General features: G+C 37.1%; 1 long non-coding RNA gene across 1 annotated transcript in view; it reads left to right on the forward strand.

The window, feature by feature from the left end:
- LOC105492620 (uncharacterized) overlaps positions 1-23,960 on the forward strand; it is an 89,452-nt gene that overhangs the window by 30,341 nt on the left and 35,151 nt on the right. The window contains exon 3 of the long non-coding RNA XR_011609743.1: positions 13,182-13,319. This is a non-coding gene — a long non-coding RNA (uncharacterized lncRNA). The remainder of the gene's footprint in view (positions 1-13,181; positions 13,320-23,960) is intronic.

Consider the following 23,960-nt stretch of genomic DNA (forward strand, 5'->3'; position numbering starts at 1 on the left):
TGTATGTTTATTAAGTAGATGATTTGCCATACGTTATTTGAACTTGTGTCCATGAGTATTCTTATGAAGAGTGTTCTGTTCCGAGTCCCTGTTTGAGGAGAAAGCATGATTAAGTGAAATTTGACCTGACGTCTTATACAAAGCTTAGAGAAAGCTCCCCCTGTCTTTCTTTCCTTGGATGGTTTTATTTCAACTCATCATGTTTTGCTTCTTGGAAAGGGTTTGTTATTCTTACTAAGTGACTTAAGGATTTTTAGACATCACTCATGTTTGGACCAATGAGGCAAAAGCATGTGAAGGATTTACAGCTTGCATGCAAGTTTCATGTGCAGGAGGTACAGTGTATATAGACCCTACCTTAGGAAAGAGACCATTTACTGCTGGTGAAACAGGCCTGAGGCTTTTTGGTCATTGCAATGGGAGTGTTAGTGACTAAATGCAGATGCATTTTAGTGCACTGTAATGTGATTTAAAAAATTGTTCAAACAATCAATTTACTGTTGTCATCACATCTCCTCTGATTTTCAAGTGCAAATTTAACACCATTGTTCTTATTAACAATTAAAAAAAGTTTTACCCCTTAAGTTTTCATTATAAGGGATGCATTCTTGAAGTCATGGTTACATTAAAATTCTTACTACAAATGAAGCCAGCTAAAAATGTTTACCAACTTGAATTGAGCTCATCATGTTTTGTTTGCTGAATAGTGTTTTGTGATTTTACCAACATAAGAATGAGTCTCCAAACTATTTTTAAAAGTAGAGCTTTTACTCTAAAGAAGTGCTTGCCTCATTTTCTTCGTGCTACTCCAAACAAGATGTTGTTTATTACTTTGAAACACTATATGTAAACCCCAGGAATATGTTAAATATGATTGAAGTCTTGGCTGTCTTTAACAAATTGAAGTTTCCAGAAATTTAGCTGTGTTTAAAAACCAAAGCCATGTTTTCAGGAAAGATTTCTATTTCCAAATATGTGGTTGCCCAAACCTTTTATATTTTCATGTCAAATTCAGCTGCCAAATAACACACACTGTACCTTAGCTATAATAAAAAAAAACACAAACCAACACATAGACTTCAGATTTTAAAAAGCACTGCAAGAACAACTATGATCATATTTCTTGAACTTATGCTATTCATATGCATATAAGCGTGTTTTAGAGTAAGCTCTGTGAGGCGTCGGTCACTTACACCGGTACAAATTGACATGCACAGCACAAGATTGGCACTATGCAACAGCCAATCTGGGAAAATACAGGAATTCCTAGTCAGACCAAAATATGAGGTCAAGGAAGTTGCTTTTATAATAATAGTGGTTATCTGTTTAATGTGTGATCTGGCAGCGATATGATGTTGACCATAGGCAATTATGCATATTTCTAAACTGGTTGTATGCAAGCCTGGAGTAAGAGAAATCCCCCAGTTTGTGATAAAAGGCTATTTATTGCCCTTTTATTTCCTTCAAATGCTTTACTTAATCATTTATAAAAGACAAATTAGGAGTGAATACCAATTTCATTTTGTGTTTTATTCTGTATTCATTCCTACACGTTTGGGATATCTATTAATATGTGCTCTTAATAGTTTTGGCACAAGTTCAATGTCAACGAATGAATGATGTACACATTTTATAGTCTTCTTAAGGGATAATAATGTGGTTCAGTGACAATGTGTCTTGATTTCTTTGGGGGCAGGGCACTCTGATATGAGTCATAAGGGATAAAGACTATTAGCTATTTTTCCCTCAGCTAGCGCAGTGATGCAAAATTTTTGTTCCATTATAGTGCATTTTCTTAGAATGGCAATATCAGGTTTAGTGTATAGATTAATGCTTAAGAAACTCGTTGATCACATGGGACTATCTTTTGCTTTATCCTTTCAATGTGACTGAAAATTTATATTCCATATTTTCATATCAATGACAATGTGATGACACGGCAAAGGAGTTATATTGGCTTGTTGCACACATCAAATGTAATATTCTTTTCTTTGCAGAAAAAATATGTTTATTTTGAAGAAGAGAAAAGAACTTGAGCATTTCAAGTATCAGGAAAGCTATCTTGGAGAGGATAGTGATTGGCTGCTATTTACGTACTCTGTGGGCAGAACAAAAAGCAATGGGATTGGATTTTAGTAAAATGGGCTTAAATTAGTCTTGCAGAAGCACATACATAAAACACTACAATGGGTCGCAATAGTTGCCCTTTTTATTCCCAGGGACTGGGGCTGCTGTACTCACCAGAGTTCAGCAATGGTCCCTGGCACAGACAGGTGCTCAACCAATGTTAAATGTATAAAGTGAGAGACTGGATTAGGGAGATGCTTATAGAGGCATAGCATCGGATCCCAATGTAAGGTATAGATTTTAAGGATTAATGGTGCCATTGCTTTAGAAATTCAATGTCATCCACAAGGAAATTAGAATTGTAAATATTGAAAAATCCCCATGGAATTTTAAATTATATGCATATGCCATAATTACTCTCACAATTTTCCAAATTTTCCAGACATTTCACCTTTAAAGTGGTACAGTAGAAAGGATGGGAGTCTAGAGTATTGGAAGTGGTGGACTAGGAGACTTCTGGCCACAGCATAATTCACTACTGGTGGGAATCCAGGGCTATTAGCTGCAGTAGTTGCCTTTGAGAAGCCTCTAAAGACTGAATATGAGATGTTAAGAGCTATGCATTGTGTCTATTCTGAAGACTATTTCCTCTGAGTGCTTTGTGTGTGTGTATGTGTGAATGAGAGGGAATGTGGTCAGTTACATATTATTTCTCTAACATCCAACTGGACCTTGAAAGGATTTTATTTGAAAGATGTTAAAAAAAAAAGTTCCAAACAAGAAGCCAAATGTAGCTACCAGTCATTGAGGAGTTCGGAGGGATTAGAGTATCACTTCCATCCACATGTGAACCGCTTGACAGAAGACTAGCCAGCGCCAAATTTCAACCAGAGAAGACAAGGCAGTATTTCACATGCCCACCGCTGGGTTGGGTTTTTGGTGGCTCAGTCTCCAGAGACTTTTGGACCGGATCTCTGGTGAAAATGATATGTGGGGCTGATGTGGGTGGGGCCATGTCATCATTAAGAAGAAAAGCACTCCAGAGTTTATAGGTTTCATGGACTTAGGAAAATATTTAAGACCTGATTATAATTACATTGGTTGCAAATGACAAAAAGTACAAAACTCAGGTTAACAAATATGAACAAATGCATTGTTGGGTCAGCTTCATCCATTGTCAAAAAGAGTACTCATAAAAATTGTCATTACATTTGAAAACAGTTCAAATGTGCATGTTGATTGCTTAGAAATCACAGCTTATTGTAAATTTGCTGTATTACTTGAGGCCTAAGTATTTCAGAAAGAAAAAATAGTTTTAAAAACAAAAACTCTTTCAAAAGTTTTTCAGCAAAATGATTGTGCTTCATGTGTGATATGGGTGTATTTTAATGTTTGATATAATTGGTTTCCGGGAATAATGATGCCTGGGGTTTGCAGAGCATTTAAATGGCCTTGAATCCAGGAAGCTAAGTGGGAAGAGGTAAGAGATTAGGCATATTTTAAAGGGTGCTAAAAGAGCATTACACAGGTACCAAACTACTTTAGAAAGTGAGGTATCCAATGAGCCTGTTACTTTTTTTTTTTTTTTTTTTTTTTTTGAGACAAAATCTTGCTCTGTCACCCAGGCTGTAGTGCAGTGGCGTGGTCATAACTCATTGCACCCTTGAACTCCTGGACTCAAGGAATCCTTTCACCTAAGGTTCCAAGTAGCTGGGATTATAGTTGTATACCTCTATGCCTGCTAATAATTTTATTTTTGTTTTATTTTACTTTTTTATTTCAATAGATTTTTGAGGAACAAGTGGTGTTTAGTTATTGAATAAGTTCTTTAGTGGTGATTTCTGAGATTTTGGTGCACCCATCACCTAAGCAATATACACTGTACCCAGTGTGGACTCTTTTATCTCTTGCTACCCCATCACCCTTTCCCCATAGTCCTCAAAGTCCAATATATCATTCTTACGCCTTTGCATCGTTATAGCTTAGCTCCCACATATGAATGAGAACATATGATATTTGGTTTTCTATTCCTGAGTTACTTCACTTAGAATAATAGTCTCCAATTCCATCCAGGTTTCTGCAAATGTCCTTATTTCATTCTTTTTTATGGCTAAGTAGTATTCCATGGTGTGTGTGTATATATATATCTCTCTCACACATTTTCTGTAACCTCTCATTGATTGATAGGCATTTGGGCTGGTTCTGTATTTTTGCAATTGCAAATGGTGCTGCTATAAACATGAGTGTGCGAGTATTTTTCTTTTTGTATAATGACTTCTTTTCTTCTGGATAGATACCTACTAGTAGGATTATTTTTTGTGGAGACAGGGTCTTGCTATGGTGCCTGGGTTGGTCTCACACTCCTGGCGTCAACTGATCCTCCTGCCTCGGCCTCCCAAAGTCCTGGGAATACAGTCATGAGCCACCACAACTGGCTCCCCTTTACTTTCAATCAGATTGTTTATGACATGTAATCAGATAACTTTGAAGATGAAGAATTCAGTTCTTAAATACATAGTGCTTGTTAACCAATCTAGAAAAGGAAAAGGTAGGAATCTGACCTTGGCAAATAATGCTGTCCACTGCATCTTGTGATATGTGCTTTATGCAACAATGCTTAAAATTGATTTAATCTCTACAGTCAGGACAACTGCTCATTATTTCCAGTTGGCTATGTTTCTTTGGTGTAACAAGAACCAGCGAGTTGGGGAAGGGAGATGATAATTCCAGTTTCAGTTAAATAAATTGCAGGTGAAGAAGGCACAACCCTTTCTGGAACAGTTATTTCTTAGCATGCTCTGAACTTTGCTTGATGATGTGAAATGACTATTTTAAATTGTATTTTATTCCTTATACATAATCACATTGTTTGTACATCAACAGGTAAAGGTTCACTGGTGGCTCTATTTCAGCCTACACTTAATTATGGTTTTAATATTCTAGAAGGACTATATTTGTAATTTGGTGAGTCCTTCTGTGCAAGACATTAAATGTTATTAATTAATAGAGTTGTATAGTATTTAGATAGAATAAATTGCTCATTTTTATTTCATTATCTTGTATTTTTAACATGTTTCTAACTGTGACAGACACTCAGGTACAATTATTATGTATAATAACTTTAAGGTCCATTTTATCAATATGCACAATTTTTGGAGATAATACTTCTAGAATGTTTTTAGCTTTCACATCTTACTCTTATTCTTGCTGTCATAAAATACTATGAAGTATTTGTTGTATGTATTAGTTTCCTTCTTGATAGACGAGGCAACTGGAAGGCATGGACTATTGAAATGAAGAGCAAGGTCACGGTCTTTAGTTAATCTCTAAAGAAGGGCTGCTCTCCCAGTTTCCAGATAAACTTTCCTATGGCCTTTTGTGAAAAAATAGCAGGATCGGCCGGGCACAGTGGCTCACTTCTGTAATCCCAGCACTTTGGGAGGCCAAGGCGGGTGGATCATGAGGTCAGGAGATCGAGACCATCCTGGCTATCACTGTGACAACCCATCTCTACTAAAAATACAAAAAGTTAGCTGGGCGTGGTGGTGGGTGCCTGTAGTCCCAGCTACTCAGGACACTGAAGCAGGAGAGTTGCTTGAACCCGGGAGGTGGAAGTTGCAGTGCGCTGAGATTGCACCACTGCACTCCAGCCTGGGTGACAGAACGAGACTCCATCGGAAAAAAACAAAAAACAAACAAAAAAAACCCGCAGGATCTCCTTAATCCTTAATTACTTCTCCAGCTCTCTTCTACCTCCTTGAGTTGTCTCAATTAACAATGTCTTCAGGTAGGGATTCCATTAGGAAAGGACAACTTGTGTCTTGTCTACCTGTGTATCCCCAGCATGTAACCATAATACTTACTAATAAGTATTTATAGACTCAGTAAATGAGTGAGTAAGTGAATGAGTGTAAAGGCTTGTAGCAGAAGTTTGCTTGTGGTCACTGGGGCTCTCTGCTGAGTTTGAGTGGTGGAGCCCCTATCTGACACGCTGCACTGTCACCATCTTTGAGCACACTGTTGTTGAAACGGCTCTCCTGGCCTCACCTTGCCTACTCTGCCCACTTCATCACTTTCCTTGGGTCAATTTGAGACTTAGGGTTGGTGCAGGGGCTACTGGTTTTGATCTGTTCCTCCTTGGCACCAGGGGAGGTTAGGAAGAGTGAACCCAAACAGGGTTGGACAAAGTAAGTGGAAAGAGGCTCAAAGACTCATAAACTGAGATGGGGTGGTGGTGGTCTAGCAAAGGTGTAAGGAGGTTAGCTTAGTGTTGTGTTTGTGCGAGGCTTCCACACTGTGTCTGTGTCGTTTCAGCATCCTTCCCATTCAACACAATTCTCTTCCTTCCCTTTCCTGGAGACAACTAGCATGCTGTCCTCAAAGAACTGCCATTGCTGAATTCTGCCCCAGTGCAAGGCTGCTGCGCTAATGAACGGTACAATAAACAGCCCTACACAATGTGTTGTTCTGTGTTCTGTGACGATATTGTTGAAGCCTCTGTCCTGTGCTTTCCACTGTGCCTTCTCAAGGAGGGCCGCAGGGACAAATTTCTCTATGGTCTCATAACCAGGAATAATGATGTCTCTCCTGGACAAACGGCTTGTTCTTTGTTTTAGGGATGCTGCAGTTCTTGTAATGGATCATGTTTCCCTCTTCATGTAGCCTGTCTGAAAGCTCGGATTCTAATTTATAGCCTACCTCTGGCAAGTGTATCAAGCTTCCTTGCAAGAATTTTGTCTCTTTTACATCACTGCATTTTCTCCTGGACTCATTTTATTTACCTACTTTAATTTTATTTTATTGTATTGTATTGGATGCATTAAAAAAAAAAAAAACTACTTAAACCCTTTTGGGAAAAAAAAAAGAGGTTATAAAGAAATAAAGTTAAACACCAATGTATTTATGTAACAATTTTATTTTAGTTTTTAAAATAAATTCCCTGGGCCTTAATTTCACAACCTCCTCTTCTCTAGTCTCAAAATCAGTCCATCACTGTCTCACTGTCTAGTGTCATAATCCTTTCTGGATTAGCTCTTCTCCCCTCCCCTTCCCTCCCCTTTTCTTCTTTCCCTACCCCTCCCCTTCCCTTCCTTTTCCTTTCCTTCCCTTCCCCTTTTCATTGAAAGTAAGGTGTTAATAGCAGATCTCTGCTACTGACACTTTCTAACCATGTGAATTTTGCTAAATTATTTAATCTGTTTCATTTGTAGGAAGAGTAATAATCTTTATCTTATGTGAAGGTTGTGAAGATTACATGAAATTATGTAAAGTAGTAAATTATTTGGATTTTTGTTGAAGACAGTCTTATAAGCAGAAATTCACTGTACTTGGAGTTTAAAGTCTCCACTTTTTCACTTGTTGGCTTATGCCCTTGGGCAAACCGTTGGACCTCTTTGGACCACATTTTTGTCATATCTATTTTATGGCATAATCTAGAGAGTTTTCAGGGTTCTAGCTCCACTATTCTTCGATTCTAAGACTAGCCCCCATAACCTGTTGTGAGTGTGTCCCCACTCTGTATTCATTAGGAAAGGCACAAATACACCCACCTGGGCATAGAAAGGTGTGAGAAAAGGGAAAGGAAGGTCTGAGGCAGGGAAATGGAAAGGCCCATTGTGCTAGTCTGTATGTTCTTCACTGGTGTTGATTGTGGCATTTGCAGTGGGTATTATTGTCTTCTAGAATACCCTAAATTGCTAGTGATGATAGTCTTGACTTTAAGGAAATTTCAAAATACATGCCTTTGTGGATATTGCTACATGTAGTAAATGGTCTGTAAGCTCGTTGCTTGATTACCACACACTTCATAAAAGTGAGTCATGCATTGGTGCCCGTGAGGCAGCAGTGGAACAAAGGGAGCTGCTGCTGGCAGTCAATGACCATGTTGGTTAATGACCGTATTTAGTTCAATCATAGAGTCAATCAAAACAAGTGACTGTGTCCAAGATATCGTTTCTATCCAGAAACTGTTGGGCAATAGAATATCCCAAAAGTGAGAGGGAGCTCAATTATCAAGAAGATAAGTAAAGAAGAGTTTTTAATGGCTGAGGTGGAAAAATAATCTACATTGACATTAAGCTATACTTACGGCAATTCATCAAGATGCAGGAAAGCTTCGTGGTTAAGAGCATGGCATTTTTTTAGTGTGCAATTTTGGCCAAGTTATTTAATTTCCTCATATCTCAGAGAGATATAGATACTAAACTCACATGATTGTTCTAAGGAAATGATATAATTACCTGAGAGATGCTGTCAGAAGTAACTATTATTATTAAAACTATTAGTATTATTACAACACTCAAATTCACACCAGCCCTCAAGGTTCTGCTACCCCTAATCTAATAAGCTATGTAGACTGTAAGAATAAATGTTAAAAGCAAATGATTAGGTCACAGAATGATTGAAGTGAAGTGGGAATGCAGAAAAAAATTATAATAAATTTTCGAATCAGTGCACCATGTCTGTTAGCTTTTATCCTATCATTCTATCCCTGGGATCTTACATTAAAAAGGAACTATGTGCTTTTGCTGTTGATTGATTTCATTCTGTGTATATGAAGCAGGATTATAAAGTCACTAGTTTCCATAAGCTACTGTGGTCCCATTTTGTCTGCTTCTTTTGAAGCTTCTGTGTCTTAACTTTGTGTGGGACAAATATAAATTAGATCAGCTTGTTAAAAAAAAAAAAAAAAGGCATTATGACCCTGAATCTTGAAAAGTCTTTATTTTACAATATAACTTTTTAAAAAACTGTAAAAATATCAATCAGGTTAAAATATTAAAGACAAAAAATCAGCAACCCTAAAGAAAATGAGCGGTGAGGTACTGTGGAACTTCTGTTACAAAAATGGAGAAACCACTGAAAACTAGTTTGGTTTGAGCGCAAGTATTTTTGTCTCAATGAGCTTCAACTTTTGCTTGGTCCTCTGAAGAGTCAGTGAAATGTTGAGTTTCTAAATGATAACAGTGTATGGTACTTGCAGCCTTACAACAGAGCACCTGGGAGTGGTGGTTTTCTTGTCCTTCACTCTTCGAATCTTTCAGAAGAGAAGTGAAATTGTATAATCGGAGTCTGATTAATTTTCTTAGTTTTGACCTGTATTTATTTTCTTTCTTTCTTTCTTTCTTTCTTTCTTTCTTTCTTTCTTTCTTTCTTTCTTTCTTTCTTTCTTTCTTTCTTTCTTTCTTTCTCTCTCTCTCTCTTTCCTTTCTTTCTCTATCTCTCTCTCTTTCTGTCTGTCTTTCTTTTTTGAGATGGAGTCTCGCTCTGTCACCAGGCTGGAGTGTCATGGCACAACCTCTGCTCACTGCACCTCCGCCTCCCGGGTTCAAGCGATTCTCCCATCTCAGCCTCCCTAGTAGCTGGGACTACAGGCAAGCACCACCACGCCCAGCTAATTTCTGTATTTTTAGAAGAGACGGGGTTTCGCCATGTTGGCCAGGATGATCTCGATCTCTTGACCTCGTGACCCCCCACCTCGGCCTCCCAAAGTACTGGGATTACAGGCGTGAGCCACTGCGCCCAGTCTGACCTGTATTTTCATGTGCAATTTATCCTATGTCAAGTCATATATTAGTTCATTTGGAACTGAAAACTCTAGAGACAATTTCCCAGGCAACATTTTTACGGGAAAGAATTAGTTATGAGATATAGGATCCTGGTTGCCTAACACTTAAAAAAACAGGATATGAGATTTTTTAAAGCACTTTGACTACATTATTAGTTTTTTATTTAAAAAATTGTGGTTAAAAACACAAAATTTACCATCTTTACCATTTTTTGAGTATATAGTTTGGTAGTGTTGAGTATATGCATATTGCCTTGCAAAAGATCTCCAGAACCTTTTCATCTTGCAAAACTGAAACTCCAAAAATTAGACAATAACTCCCTATTTCTTCCTCCTTCCCAGCCTCTGCTTAATTCCATTTAAAGTGAGGGCATGCATATGTTTTGTGATACAACATGATGAGGACAGAGGCCATTTAGGTTGGCAAACCATTTAGATTGCAAACCATAGGGATAGTGTGTACTTACTTGAAATGTATGGACAAGTGGCAGGAACGAGTGCCCATAGTCAGCATTTTTATTAGTTGAACTACATGAGGCTTATTACTGGCACACTTGCAGTACCTGAAAGACAGATATTACTGATAGTTTTGAGTAGTAAAGTTTATAATTAAAATCAAAACCAGAAATGGGATAAGGCAGAAAACCCTGATACTGAAGGAGGATTAACTTTGAAATACATAATTGAGAAAAGTTGTAAAATTATTTTCCACTGAGAGTTTTTTTTAAGGCAAATATTCACCTTGATATTGTGGTACTACCAGAATGCTAAGGAATATGCTAAATGGGTCCTAAGCTAGTTTCTTTCCTAGACCTTCCGAAGCTGTGCTTAAGGAGTCTGGCTTGCCATAGTACAAGGCAAAATCTAAAAGTAGGAAATGTTGAAACGTGGACTGATATTTTAGAAGCTTTATTTGCTTAAATGAAAGTACATTAAAAATGCTCAGGGTCCTGAGTGGGAAATATAAAAGTCATGGAAGATATTTATGTGCCAGAGAGAGTATAGTAAGTTTCTGACATCCTGGTACACTTCATTTCTACCCACTTAAAAATACAAGATGATGAGATGTCATCTTATTGGCTACCTACCATTATCATTTTAATAGTTATGCTGTACTAATATGTTGGGTGAAATATGGTATGATAATGATGATGATGTTGACATGGTGGTGGTGATAAGAATGGTGATCACCTGAACTCATAACTGATCCATCCTTCTGTCTGATCTCTTGCCTGGTATGTCCCAAAATTTGTAAACTTAGTGCCCGATGATACTCCCTAAGCTTTCACATGGTTAAATTTATTTATAGACCTTATAACCTAGAGTTGCTCAAGACTTGGTATTACTAGTGTGTTTCAGATACAGTTTACATTAAACATGTTTTTATGTGTCAATCTGCGAACTTAATGATTATTTATAAATTTGTTTCCTTAGTAAAGATGTATTTTGAATCCAAATCAAATAAATAAAATTTTAAAGAAATGACCCTTTTTAAGTAGGAAATTATTTCGATTTGTACCTGTAATTCTATATCAGCATGTAAGAAAATATTTTAATTTGTCTTTGGAATGAAAGCTGTAGCTTAATTTTAATAATGGAGAACAGTAGGGTAGCTAAAAAATTAACAGTATTGCATATATTAATTTCTTGATATATATTGTTTGAATTAGTTAAACACAAAGTCATTTATACTTAGTTATTTGAGTTTGGAATATAGGATATGAGTTTTTAAACTTCAATTGTGCTTTATAATGATGTTTTTCCTTTTCTTTTCCTTTTTTTTTTTTTTTTTTTTTTAATACAGAGTTTCACTCTTGTTGCGCAGGCTGGAGTGCAATAACACGATCTTAGCTCACTACAACCTCTCCCTCCCGGGTTCAAGCAATTCTCCTGCCTCAGCCTTGCAAGTAGCTGGGATTACAGACATGTGCCACCATGCCCGGCTAATTTTGGTATTTTTAGTAGAGACAGGGTTTCACCATGTTGGTCGGGCTGGTCTTGAACTCCTGACCTCAGGTGATCTGCCCTTCTTAGTCTCCCAAAGTGTTGGGATTACAGGCATGAGCCACCGCGCCTGGCTTGATGTTCTTTCTTATTTTGTTTTTAACATGAATTTTTATGACTCTGAGCTCACATGTTTTGTCTACTCTGGATTTATTCTGAGTGGTGGGGAGAGTTAACCTAAAATCAAAATTTTTTAATTAAAAAAAATTTGAAATATATTTCAAGTATTCTACAAATTAGTTGGCCCAAGCACAGATAATCAGGTATTACATAATGATAGGTTATGAAAAATGTGAGAGAGGAATAAATAGTTACTGTGATCTATTTAACTAGATCTGGGTTTCTCCTGAGGGTTGTTTATTTTGTTTGTTTTTAAGGTCTTTCCTATCGTGGGGTATATAGAGATAACTCCATTATTAATTGTAACATACTGCCATATGAAGAAAAACCATATGTGACATTTCTCTCCATCTCTCACCTCACTGATTGCCTGGATTGATCAGCTGATTTGGACTCTGCGCCTGAGTTCTATTTCCTTTTCACATTCCCATCTGGTTTTCTCCCATGTGGTTGATGAGGACAGCCTTCCTGGCTGGAGGAAGATTGTTTTTAAGACAAGCACTGCACTCTTCTATAAGGACCAGAGCTAATTCAGTGACCACACTCTGACCAGAATTGTCATCTACCACTTGGGAACACCAAACAATGTAGAAAGGTCCCAGGGGACAGTAGAAGTGGCACCAGGTTAGAGCCCTAGGGATGTGGTGAATGGGTTCAATGAAATTATAATAATTTCTTCAATAATTACCAACAGTGAAACATTCTCTATGTGCCAGGTGCTTTATGCAGCATCTTGTTTAACTCTCATGAAAGCGTACAAGATAAAATCTTATGATTAATCCCATTTCAAAATGAAAAAACAGAGATTTGGAGATGAGAAATCATGTTCCTCAAGCTTATGCAGATGGTAAAATAAACTTGGAATTCACCCAAAGATTGTCAGACCCCAACACAAATACGTCACTTACTCACAAATATGTCAGTTATTCTGCTAGTACTTGCCTCAGTTGTGGTGGGGATTTAAGACATGGTTGTCATTCTTTGGGTGATCATTTTACCCAGTTTCGCCAATTAGTTAACTGTGAATTATTTAAAATAATTCTCCTTTGTTCTATTTCTTTCTTTCTTTCTTTTTTTTTTTTCACCTTTGGTTACTTTCTTCCTCTTATCATATCAATCTCACATTAGAAGCAAAGGCCATGATTCCTGCCCATTCTCTGCCCTCACCACAAAACCTGGATTAATTAGGACATAACAGCCAGAAATATGATGGCCAGTCAGTTACACTTTCTATGCTCTTTAGCTCAGCCATCAGGATGAATTTAGAGCAGACATATTCAAGAATATCCATAAGTAATAACTATAAGCTTTGTCATAGATAACTGTATTGGCTGTGTTTAAATGTACAACTCTGTTTTTCTATTATTACGTGATATTTCATGTTGACTTGTCAAACTGAAAAATACCCATATTGATTTTGCAGAAAGCTTCACATGTGAGATAAATGCACTCAAAGATTCCTCACAAGTAGCTCTTTGGAGCTTCGGATGTGAAATGGATCATTCCTCAATCTGTAATAGACCCTTCTGTGAAGCTCTTCAATCAAACCAGAGAATTCAAGGTGAAATTGAGGGGAGGATTGGAAACCCCTACAGGGGGATTTGAGTGAACTAGCTGAGAAAGGAACCTGAGGTATTTGCCACGTGCTGCCTCTTTTTTCAGTTCTTTTCTTTAGCATAGGAGGGCTGTCAATCAATGTGTGACCTTACATGCTGTATGTGCATAATACCTGGGTACAACAAGACAAACTGTAAGGGGAGTATCAAATACGTCTTTGATTTCTTTCCATTTGTCATTTTTCTGACAACCCTTAGGCTATTTTTAAAGTAGCTATTTTATACAGATTTGTCATCAGATATTTCTCTCTACTGAATTATTATATTGTTATAATTGATTGGATTAAATTATGTATCTTTTGAAAAAACATTAGTATTCTTTTTAAAAAGTTAGTGATATGTGATAACTACCTTAGAAAGAATTGATATATTTTATAAAGTAATGATCCTGATAGTTACATCTTATTTAGGGATTATGTTTGTAGATCATGTAATGACTTTTAATAAGTTTGCTTCCAGTAAAGCAGTAAGACAGAGTTACCTCTGGTAAGAAAAAAAAAAAAAAAAGATCTATTTTTCTGAAATTAGTTTTTGTGTCACATTTTTAATTGATTTGGTGCCACATTTCCAGTTGGACATTTCTAGGTTAATTTTTAAGAAACTCTAGAATTTGCAATGGGCTATTTAGTTTGGAGAAGCAGTGAATCCTGACACCAAACCAAGTAATCAAAACTGTGCTTTAGAATTTATGCTGAAATATGGAGTATGTTTGACAATAGTTTTTGATACTCAAGCTGCTATGAAATGATTGCTATCCCATAACGGTGTTATAGTTTTCCTAAGCCATGGAGACCGTGTTGTTTGTAAAGCTCGATTATTAGTATAATCTTAAGAGCATATTAATTGCCCGGGAGGTTTATGTATTTGTTCTGCACATATGATTAAAGATCATGGCAGCTTATACAGCATAATTTCAGAGATGACGAAAATGACTATTGTAATACTTGCTACTCTCAGTTTCCTCTACAGCAATGCCCTTACACCTTTCTTTTGCGGGCGTTTTGTAGCATCCTAAACAGAAGGATATTGCAGGGAGCTGATTCTGCTTTGATCCTTGTGCTTGTTGTCAAAGCGCTTGGGATTGAAGAGACTGTTGGCTACAATTGACTGTGACAATTAGGAGATGATCAGAGCCCTAGAGTGGAGCACTTAAAGGGTAATTTACATGTCAGTTTGTCGAATAAAAAAAAAGATATTCAGCTAAGATTTTTTTCCCCCTCAGAGCCTTGTAAACTGCAATTTGTGCTCTGGTAAGAAAAACCTGGCAGAGGAGTTAGGATAGCCATTACCATTTGAAAAGAAGCAATCATAAGGCCGCTGCTGAGTCCTTTGTCCACTAAAAATGCTGATTTGCAGGCAGTGAGTGAAAAAGTGGAACCGTCACTAAATAAAACCGTGAGCTAGGTGACTACCCTCCACTCCAATCCTTGGTGGCTTTTTAGTGTTGGTTAAAGGTGTTGTTTTTTTTTTTTTTTAATGTATCATAAATCCTGCATTTACTATCATTACAACCCTGTTATTGGTTATGAATGTCTTGTCCTATAAATAAATAAGTAAAATGGTCACACTGAGGACTGGTGGTGGAATATAAGCCAATAGTCAATTGAAAGGCTAAAGCTGACTATCACTTTTATTAGATTTTTCCTTATTCTTTTTCCTTCTGTACACCATCAAAATTTCCATCCTTTGAACTATGCTATTGTTTTCCTCTGTTGTATCAATGTGTTCCTAGGTTTTTTCATTTATATTTATACTCCAATGTTAAAAATGGGAACCATATTTCTAACTTTCAAGTGACCGGTTGGCCTATTTGGGTGTACTTGGCTAAAAATGTAATATAGCATTAGTCCATTTACTATTCACAATGTGGTCATCTCTTTGTTCTTATATTAGCTAATCCATGTGTACAAGTAAAAAACATAGCTAGAAAGCTAACAGAAGGTAATTGCCAGTAAATATATGGTGGTAGTAGTTACACATCATCTGTTTAATTGTCAAATAGAATGAGAAAAATTAGAATTTATTTCAAAGATCTTTTACATCTTTTTTCCTTGGAAATCGTCACTACTGCCACTACTACTAGGATACAGCTGCAAGATTTTCACTTGTACGATCGTCTGAAAAAAGTAATGTATCAACACAATCATCTTGTGCAGAGATACCTAAATTTGGTGTATACTTAATTCAGGGATAGGTATTAACCTTCAATTGCAGGTACGTTTTACATTCCATTTGTTTGGTAATTGGCTATGGTAAAGGGCATTTGCAGAGAGGCAGCATAGGTCTCAAGATGAGTTTGTCTTCATTGATAAGAGTGAAGAGTATTCGTGGCCTTCAAAAGCCAGAGGCTCCAACTCTGAGGAGGTATCTGCCCATCACTGTTCCCCAAAGTCTGTCACCTGGAAACTGTGTCTGGGTTTAAAGGCCGCCATTTCAGTAAAGAATTTACTACCTTATATTTCCAAATAAGGGGGCTTTTATTTCTCTTCATTTGATTCTACTATCTTAATATTTTAACGAACATTTTTTTCCCCAAGGAATGCTTTGTGAAAGAAGTTGTATTCTATTTGAGGGGGTTTCTGAAAAATCATAATAATCAGGTTATGATTAGTGGAGGGAAGACAGCAATTCATAGATAGATATTGGTGCCTTCTCTGGCTGCTTTGCAGTAAGGTCCTTAGCTTCTTTATAAGGTTTTAAAACTCTAATTTTGAGTGTGTGTATAGGCCTACCTTGCAAAGAAGAGCACACAAGCAATAATAAAATAAGAATGAGTAAGGTTATTAAGTGCAAAGAAGATAATGAGAGAGGGAGCCAAATAAGGTCTGGGTTTCCTTAGCGTGTGTCTGTAGGACACAGGCAATGGTAAATCTGTATCAAAAATCAAGCACAGCAGGAGGTGTTCGTCTCCCAGGTAATGGGTAAATGATGAGCAGATGAGCCATCCGTCTATTGATTTAAGCATTTTGTTCCAGCCAGTCACAATTAACTTTGATTTGTTTTTACTTTCCTCTTATAGGTTTGCATTTAAAACACTCTTGGAGCACTAATTGTATAAAATTCTGGTAACTGCACATTCTCTTTTTAGAGAGGTAATGAGTGAATGAATGAAAAGGCAAGGATTATTTGCTATTCTAAGTGAGGACTGTCAGAGCATTTCTACTTGACTGAAATTGTTTTGGAAAGTGAGCTGGAACAAGAATCTTGCAACTAAAATGATGTGACTCTCTATGTGTTTTTTGGATGTTTCTTTTATCAAAGAGTTTTGCAGGACGGTTCTGGGACTTACAAGTTGATTACCATTTTATTTATAAGAGAATAAGTGAATAATATGAAAACATTTTAAGATATGCTTACTTGACTGAAGTAAATGAGAGTCTTTTGAAAGTTCATTTGAAATGATTTGAAATGGGATTTTCCTCTTACCATCACAATATTTTTTCAAGATACAAATTGCCATGTTGTGACAAAATAAATTATTGAAATGCTTTGAAAAGTTTTTAAAAACATGCCTAAGAAAACAATATGTAGACCATTACAGTTAATTCAGATATCAATTTATTAATATTGCTGCTACTGGAAAGTCCTAAAATATATGGGACATCATTCCAAAACACTTAGGGTCTGTTTTAGTGAGCAGTTCTTTCTTTCTCTGTTCTTGTTTGAGGTGGCACTAGGGTTGCCAGATTTAGTAAACAAAAATAAAGAATGTCTGGTTAAATCTGAATTTCTAATAACTAATGAATTTTTTTTAGGATAAGCATGTCCCATGCAATGTTTGTATTTCATCTGGCAACCTTAGGTAGTACTTTGGTTGGATAGAAATTACAGCCATGCATTAAATATGTAACTGAATTACTCAGAAATTATTATTTTAAAATGATTTTACCTTTTACTGTCAGACTAGATAGACCAACCAACTTGCCCCCTTCAAATAGAAACCAAAAACTTTTTAGCTCCTTAATGCTGAGTTTAATTTCCTGTATCATGTTCCTAGGGTAAGTTGTGACTTGTCATTTTCAGTATACTGTGACGTCAGCCTGACTATAGAGACATTAGAGAAGATGGAAGAGTCTAGCTTACATCGATCAGGCTTTGACTAGAGTGTTCGGTGATTATAGGTGTAGAGAATTGAATGATGCAGTGATATATTATGTTAGTGAAGCCACATCTTTTTTTGTGGCAGTATTGTGACTATATAGGTAACCAAGTTTAAAACCCTTGTGATTCTAACCCCGGTAAGAACTTCTGGGAGGGGAAAGATTCTATGTCCTTGCACTTTTATTTTGTTTCATTTAACTTTGGTTACAATAATCTAGTGGCTAGATTAATAATAATCTAGAAACTAAGCCAAAGTGCCAAAGCTACCAGAAAACCAAATATCTGATTTATCTTTGGGGAAAGCATTCACTTTTGCTAGTACCATTTTTCACTTTCTGATGCTTTCCATGGCTTATCAGAAGGACTCTTTGTAGAAGAGAAGTTTGGAGCCTCATGCCCCCTTCTGATTTCACTATAGCTTTAGAGGACAGTTCCTAGGAAACCTAGGCTGGGCCAGGGCTGTCCCACCTCCAGAACACTGTGAATCATCCCAATTTCTGCCTCAGAGCCTTCTCCAGAGCTGCAGAAGCCTGCTTCATGATTCCTCAGGCCTAGCACAGAAATATAGGGGGAACTAACACCTGTTAGTTCTGTGTGATAAGGGCAATCTGTGTGATAAGTATTCCAGCCACCGATCTTTTGAACAGGCAATTCTGAGAAGCACTAGGCATTCTCAGAGGTCCTATTTTCCATGGCAGGAATCTTAGGTACCCTTTAGGAACATTATTTGGCTTTTCCTCCAACCCCTCCTTATTCCCGCTATTCCCTCCCTCTTATTTCTAGGGAAAACTAACATGCATCTTATTCCTTGTTTCAGGCTCTGCTTTTAGTGGAACCCCAGCTAAGATACTCCTGATGCCTTTTTCTCTCCAGCACCACAGTTCTCTCCTTCCTCTAGATCTAGATATTTTGCTTCCTGTGGTTCCATCAAGATTTACTTTTTTCCCCCTTATCAGTGGAAGAGAGTTCTGCCACTGTATCTACTGGTACCGCTAAGTCATATTGGTTACCAAATGCATCATGCACATTTTCCTCACCCAAACTCTCCTCTTTACACTAAAAGCTATTATTGAATGCCCACTAGATATGAGAAAATATACTAAAGGTTCCACGCAGATTGTTTCATTTTATCCTCATGATGTCACCAAAAAAATAAAATAAGTATTTCTACCTTACAGATGAAAAAACTGAGGTTCAGAGTGATTAAGCCATTTTTTCCAACCACAAAGCTAGGAAGTGGCAGAAGCAGCATTACTTTCTGACGTATCTGACACGAAAGACCATTGTTTTAACCACGCCATCATAAATTCCACCATATAAAGATGTTAGAAATGAGTTTCTTTATCAAATACTAATATGCATGACTAAAGAGACGATTGAGTAGAAGGTTGGGATGAGAGAGCTTGTATCAAATAAAGCAAACTTTTTTTTAAAAGAAGGTCTTCATATCTGCTTATAATTGAACACAAATTCTGAAGTATTGGTTCCATCACGAGACCTGGAACTCCATAAAGCTATGTCTGTTCTGGTTCACGATGCCTTACACATGGTAGGACTTGATAAATATACACTGAATGAACTAACTGGAATATCATAGGATATAGATTAAAATGACCTCAATGAGCTCAAAATTTCAGTGATTCACTTTATTAAACAATTGACTGTAACCTCTTTCAAGACGATCTGTGACTTGAAAATTTAAAATCCCAGTAGTGCCTCATGTAATTTAAGACAAAGTGTTTAGAACAATGTTATAATGTGGCTCTCAATTAAATATGTTAACTTCAGCTAATTTAAAACTATTGGGAGCAAAGGGAGGCAGAAAGATTCCATCTGATGTTACAGTAGGCACATACTTAGGGAGGTCTGGGAGTGCTGGGCGCAGAGGTCAAATGTAGTAAACATGAACTTCTGTGGAGCCAGGGAGAGGCTACCCAGTAGTCAAAAAAAGATCTGGTCTCCGCATGGAAAACAGTGGCAGAGTTAGTAACCCTTCTTTATGATTTAGCTTGGCAAAGTGAGGACCCATGACAGCTCTTTCTGATTCTCCCTATTTTGACAAAATTAATGTATTTCATAAATATGAAAATTATGAAGTCCTTATGAACTGACTGCAGCTACATTTTTAGATCAATTCTCTAAATCTAACATATTTATCTAATTGCATCCCTTGAAGTAGAGTCAGAGGTTCACCATGCAAATCTTCGCTGACATTTTATTGATAGAACCACTATTCTCTTCAAACTGCCATGATGTTAGAGGTCTGACTCTATGACATTTTCTGAAACCTTCATGAGGTTGTTAGTTTTGAATAATAAAGAAAGATGAGCATATGCAATTTCTACTTGTGCCTTGTGGGTTACTGTTGGGTTTCATAGGCAACTCTACTGACTAGTTATCCCCTTAAGAGTGAAAGCAGAAACTATAGCAGCCCTATGTAATTGTCACTAGAAGAATTGATACCACCAGTGAAAAATAACAAAGTCACATGTAACTTGATCTTTTCAGGGTCACCAATAGGAACCAGTAACAAACAAAAGTAGGTTTTGTTTGTTGCATTACAAGATAGTAAACGAGAGCTCTGATGGTCTGCAATTCGACATGCTGGATAGGAAAATACTTTTAGGCAGATTCGATTGAACTAAAAAAACTTAACATGTCTATAATGCTAAAATTCTGCTCAGAGGATTTTTTTTAGTTGGTTGTGCAAGTGAACCAAATTTGTCTTTGCCTACAGATGAAATTATTTTGATTAGCTGAATCCTAATGAATAATTTAAAATGTAAACAATAGAAAATAATACAATTGTTGTATCTTTATTTATATACCAGTTACTATGTATGGATCTTAATTAGGATTAGTATTTATAAATTAGTGCAGCTAAGATGAGAATAAATATAAAGTACACAACTGATCCTGCTGGAAAAATTAAGACTCACATACACCTTCACATATCTAATGCTAACAGTGGAAAGAGACTCCATTCAGAATATTTCTCTGATCAAACTTAGAAAAGTCTAGGTCATTTTCTCTCAAAATGCCTGAAATCATATCTAATAGTCAATGCCTTGGTCTGTGTATAAGCTTAAATTATATAAAAATAATAAAATTTATAATCTTAAATTACATAAAAATTTATAACCTAAAATTGTATAAAAATTGTAAAAATTCAATTATCTTAAATTATAAACATGCATATGTGAACTAAGAAGTATTCAATATCTTCATTAGGCAGACTTTTGTAGCTTTTAACTTTCACCGATGGAAGCATTCTCTTCTTTATATTAATGCCAAACACCATTTGAACCAGAACTCTTTTTGTTTTTTGGATCTAAAAAGACAGAGTCTGAGGAAGCCACACCCTTTTGTTGCTAGGAGAAACATATTTTCTTCTTAAACATATATCACCTGTAACTGTTGGCAGGGTTGGAACTACTATCAGAAATTAGGAATAGAAGTGTTATAGATCCCCATCAGCCACTATTCTAATACCAGTGAGACCTTAGGATATAGCCTGACATACATGTGAGACAGCCATCCCTTCTCACCTTTAAACATGAGGCTCAGGAAAATTGCTTCAACTCTGTCAAGTAAGGATGATATTATTTGGGAGTATTGGCTCTTCCGTTTAGAAGCATATTGAGGCCAGGTGTGGTGGCACACACCTACCGTAACCCCAGCAGTTTGGGAGGCTGAGGTGGGAGGATGGCTTGAACTCCCGAGGTTGAAGCTTCAGTGAGCCCTGGTTGTGCCACTGCACTCCAACCTGGGTGACTCAAAACAAACAAAAACAACAAAACCAAAAAAAAAAAAAAAAAGAAAAAAGAAAGAGCATATGGAGAAAATAATAGTGGACTCTTTCATGACCTTCAAGCTTTATAAATGACTTTTTGTTGCCCTTTTGACTATTTTGCAAGTCAAGATTGACTTTGATGTAGGGAAGTTATCCCGCTCTTCCTTATTTGAATGATAAGTGGCAGAGTCAGAAGCACAGAGTGAATATTTTGTCTCTGGGTTGTTCTACCTTGGTCCATTTCCCCCTAAGTCCTACACAGCAGTAGGTTCCAGTATTTATTTCACAATTTCTGTTATAATCGTCTCTTTCTTTTCAGTTCCACCAACACCACCCATCCTAATTTATTTTTACAGTATAACTGGATGATTTAAATGGTTTTCTGACTAAACTCTCTGCTTCCACTTCCTTTCACTTGCATGGTTAGATGGATCTTTTTAAACATAAGTTTTGGTTCATCACACCTCTGCCCGAAACTCTCAAAGACTTGCCTTTCCTGAAAGGTATTATTGAAACTTTCTTACTTAGCTCATCAGCTTTCAAAATCTACCCCAATCTCAGAATGGTAAGAGCATGTATGGTACATTCATTAAAATTATAACATCCATTAAATATAATGATTCTGGCACAGTCATTTATTCAACAAGTGTTTTTCAACTTTCTACTGTGCACCTGCCACTGTGCTAGGTGTTGGGAATACCAAGGTTCCTGTCCACAGAACTTTGAGTCTAGAGAAGGAAATAGTAAAGAAACAATCATATTAATAAATGTGCACTTAAAACAAAAGGAGATAGCAGGTCTGAGAGAAAGGCCTATTGTTCCATAAAAGCACATAGCAAAGGATTCAGACTTTTTTTTTTTTTTTTTTGAGATGGAGTCTCACTTTGTTGCCAGGCTGGAGTGCAGTGATGCGATCTCGGCTCACTGCAACCTCTGCCTCCCGGGTTCAAGCAATTCCTCTGCCTCAGCCTCCTGAGTAGCTGGGACTACAGGCACGCACCACTATGCCTGGGTAATTTTCTTTGTTTTTGTATTTTGGTAGAGACGGAGTTTCACCATGTTGACCAGGATGGTCTCGATCTGCTGACCTCATGATGTGCCTGCCTCGGCTTCCCAAAGTGCTGGGATTATAGGCGTGAGCCACCGCGTCCGTCCAAGACTTCTTAAAAGAGGTCAGAAAAGATGCTCTGAGAAGGTGATTCTTCAAATGGAATTTGAAGGATGAATTGAAGTCACCTAGGCAAAAGGTGGGGAGATGGATAGATGAAGAATGTTATCAGACAGATGAAACAGCATGGACAAACATCTTGTGCAGGACAGAGCAAATACATTTAGACTACTTAGAAGGAACTTGAGTGGTTGAAGAAGACAAAGAGCAAGAGGAAGAGTCAAGTCAGACGATGCTAGAGAGGCAGGGAGAGGCCAGATTAGCATGCAGGGTCCTGTGTGCCATGCTGTGGATTTTGGTTATTGGCATAGACCAGTGGTTTTCAACTGGGGGTAATTATGTCCCCCAGGGGACATTTAGCACCGTCTGGGGACATTTTTGATTGTCACAACTGGTGAGGGTCCTATCGGCATCTAGTAGGTAGAGGCTAGTGGTGCTGCTAAACATCCTACAATGCACAGGTCAGCTCTCCACAACACATAATTATTTGGTCCATGCCAGGCCCAGTGGCTCGTGCCTGTAATCCCAGAACTTTGGGGTGCCGAGGTGAGAGAATCGCTTGAGGCCAGGAGTTCGAGACCAGCCTGCACAACATGGCGAAATCCTGTCTCTACCAAAAATACAAAAATTAGCCCAGCATGGTGGTGCACGCCTGTGTTCCCAGCTACTTGGAAGGCCAAGGTGGGAGGATCGCTTTAGCCTGTGAAGCGGAGGTTGCAGTGAGCCAAGATTGCGCCACTGCATTTCAGCCTGGGTGACAGAGCAAGACCCTGTCTCAAAAAAAAAAAAAAAAAAAAAAAAAAAGAAGAAGAAGAAGAAGAAGAAGAACTATCTGGTCCAAAATGTCACTAGTGCTGAGGTTGGAGAAATTCTGATATAGACAAATAAAATGTCTTAAGAAGGTGAGAGGTAATGACATAACCCGAGTTGCATTTGAATAGCTCATTTTGACTGTAATGCACAAAGTCATCTGAAGAGGTGGTCAGAAGTGAGTTAATACGGTTTTCGAACAGAGGAGGTGAGAGATGATGGTGTCTTGGACTGTTTTGATGGCAAAAAGATGATCTTTTTTTTTTTTTTTTTTGCCAGGGAAAGTAATTCACAATGCATTCTTAGGGAGCAAAAGTCAGATCAAAAGATGCTTTGCATAGCAAGACCTCATCTTTGTGCTAAAATATTTATGTGTGCATATTTGCACAGGTAAAACTCTGAAAAGCTAGATACTAACATGGTATCATGAGATACAAGATTTTAGTTTATATATCTATTTATCTATCCACTTACTTTTTGCTTATCTTTATAATTTTTTCTACAATAAACATGTTATTTTTTCCATAAAAATTAAGTAAAAATTTCTGACCCCAATCTACCTCTCCAAAAAACTATAGCTCAATTCTACAGATAACTGTGATGCTATATACACTTACCATATTTTTCTTCAAACATTTTCATAATAAATATGACAGATTATAAAAATAGAAACCAGGGAAAGGCTTAAAAAGGAAATCAAGTTTCAAAAGCATG

The sequence above is a fragment of the Macaca nemestrina genome, chromosome 11 (assembly GCF_043159975.1).
Source record: "Macaca nemestrina isolate mMacNem1 chromosome 11, mMacNem.hap1, whole genome shotgun sequence".
Classification (NCBI taxonomy): domain Eukaryota; kingdom Metazoa; phylum Chordata; class Mammalia; order Primates; family Cercopithecidae; genus Macaca; species Macaca nemestrina.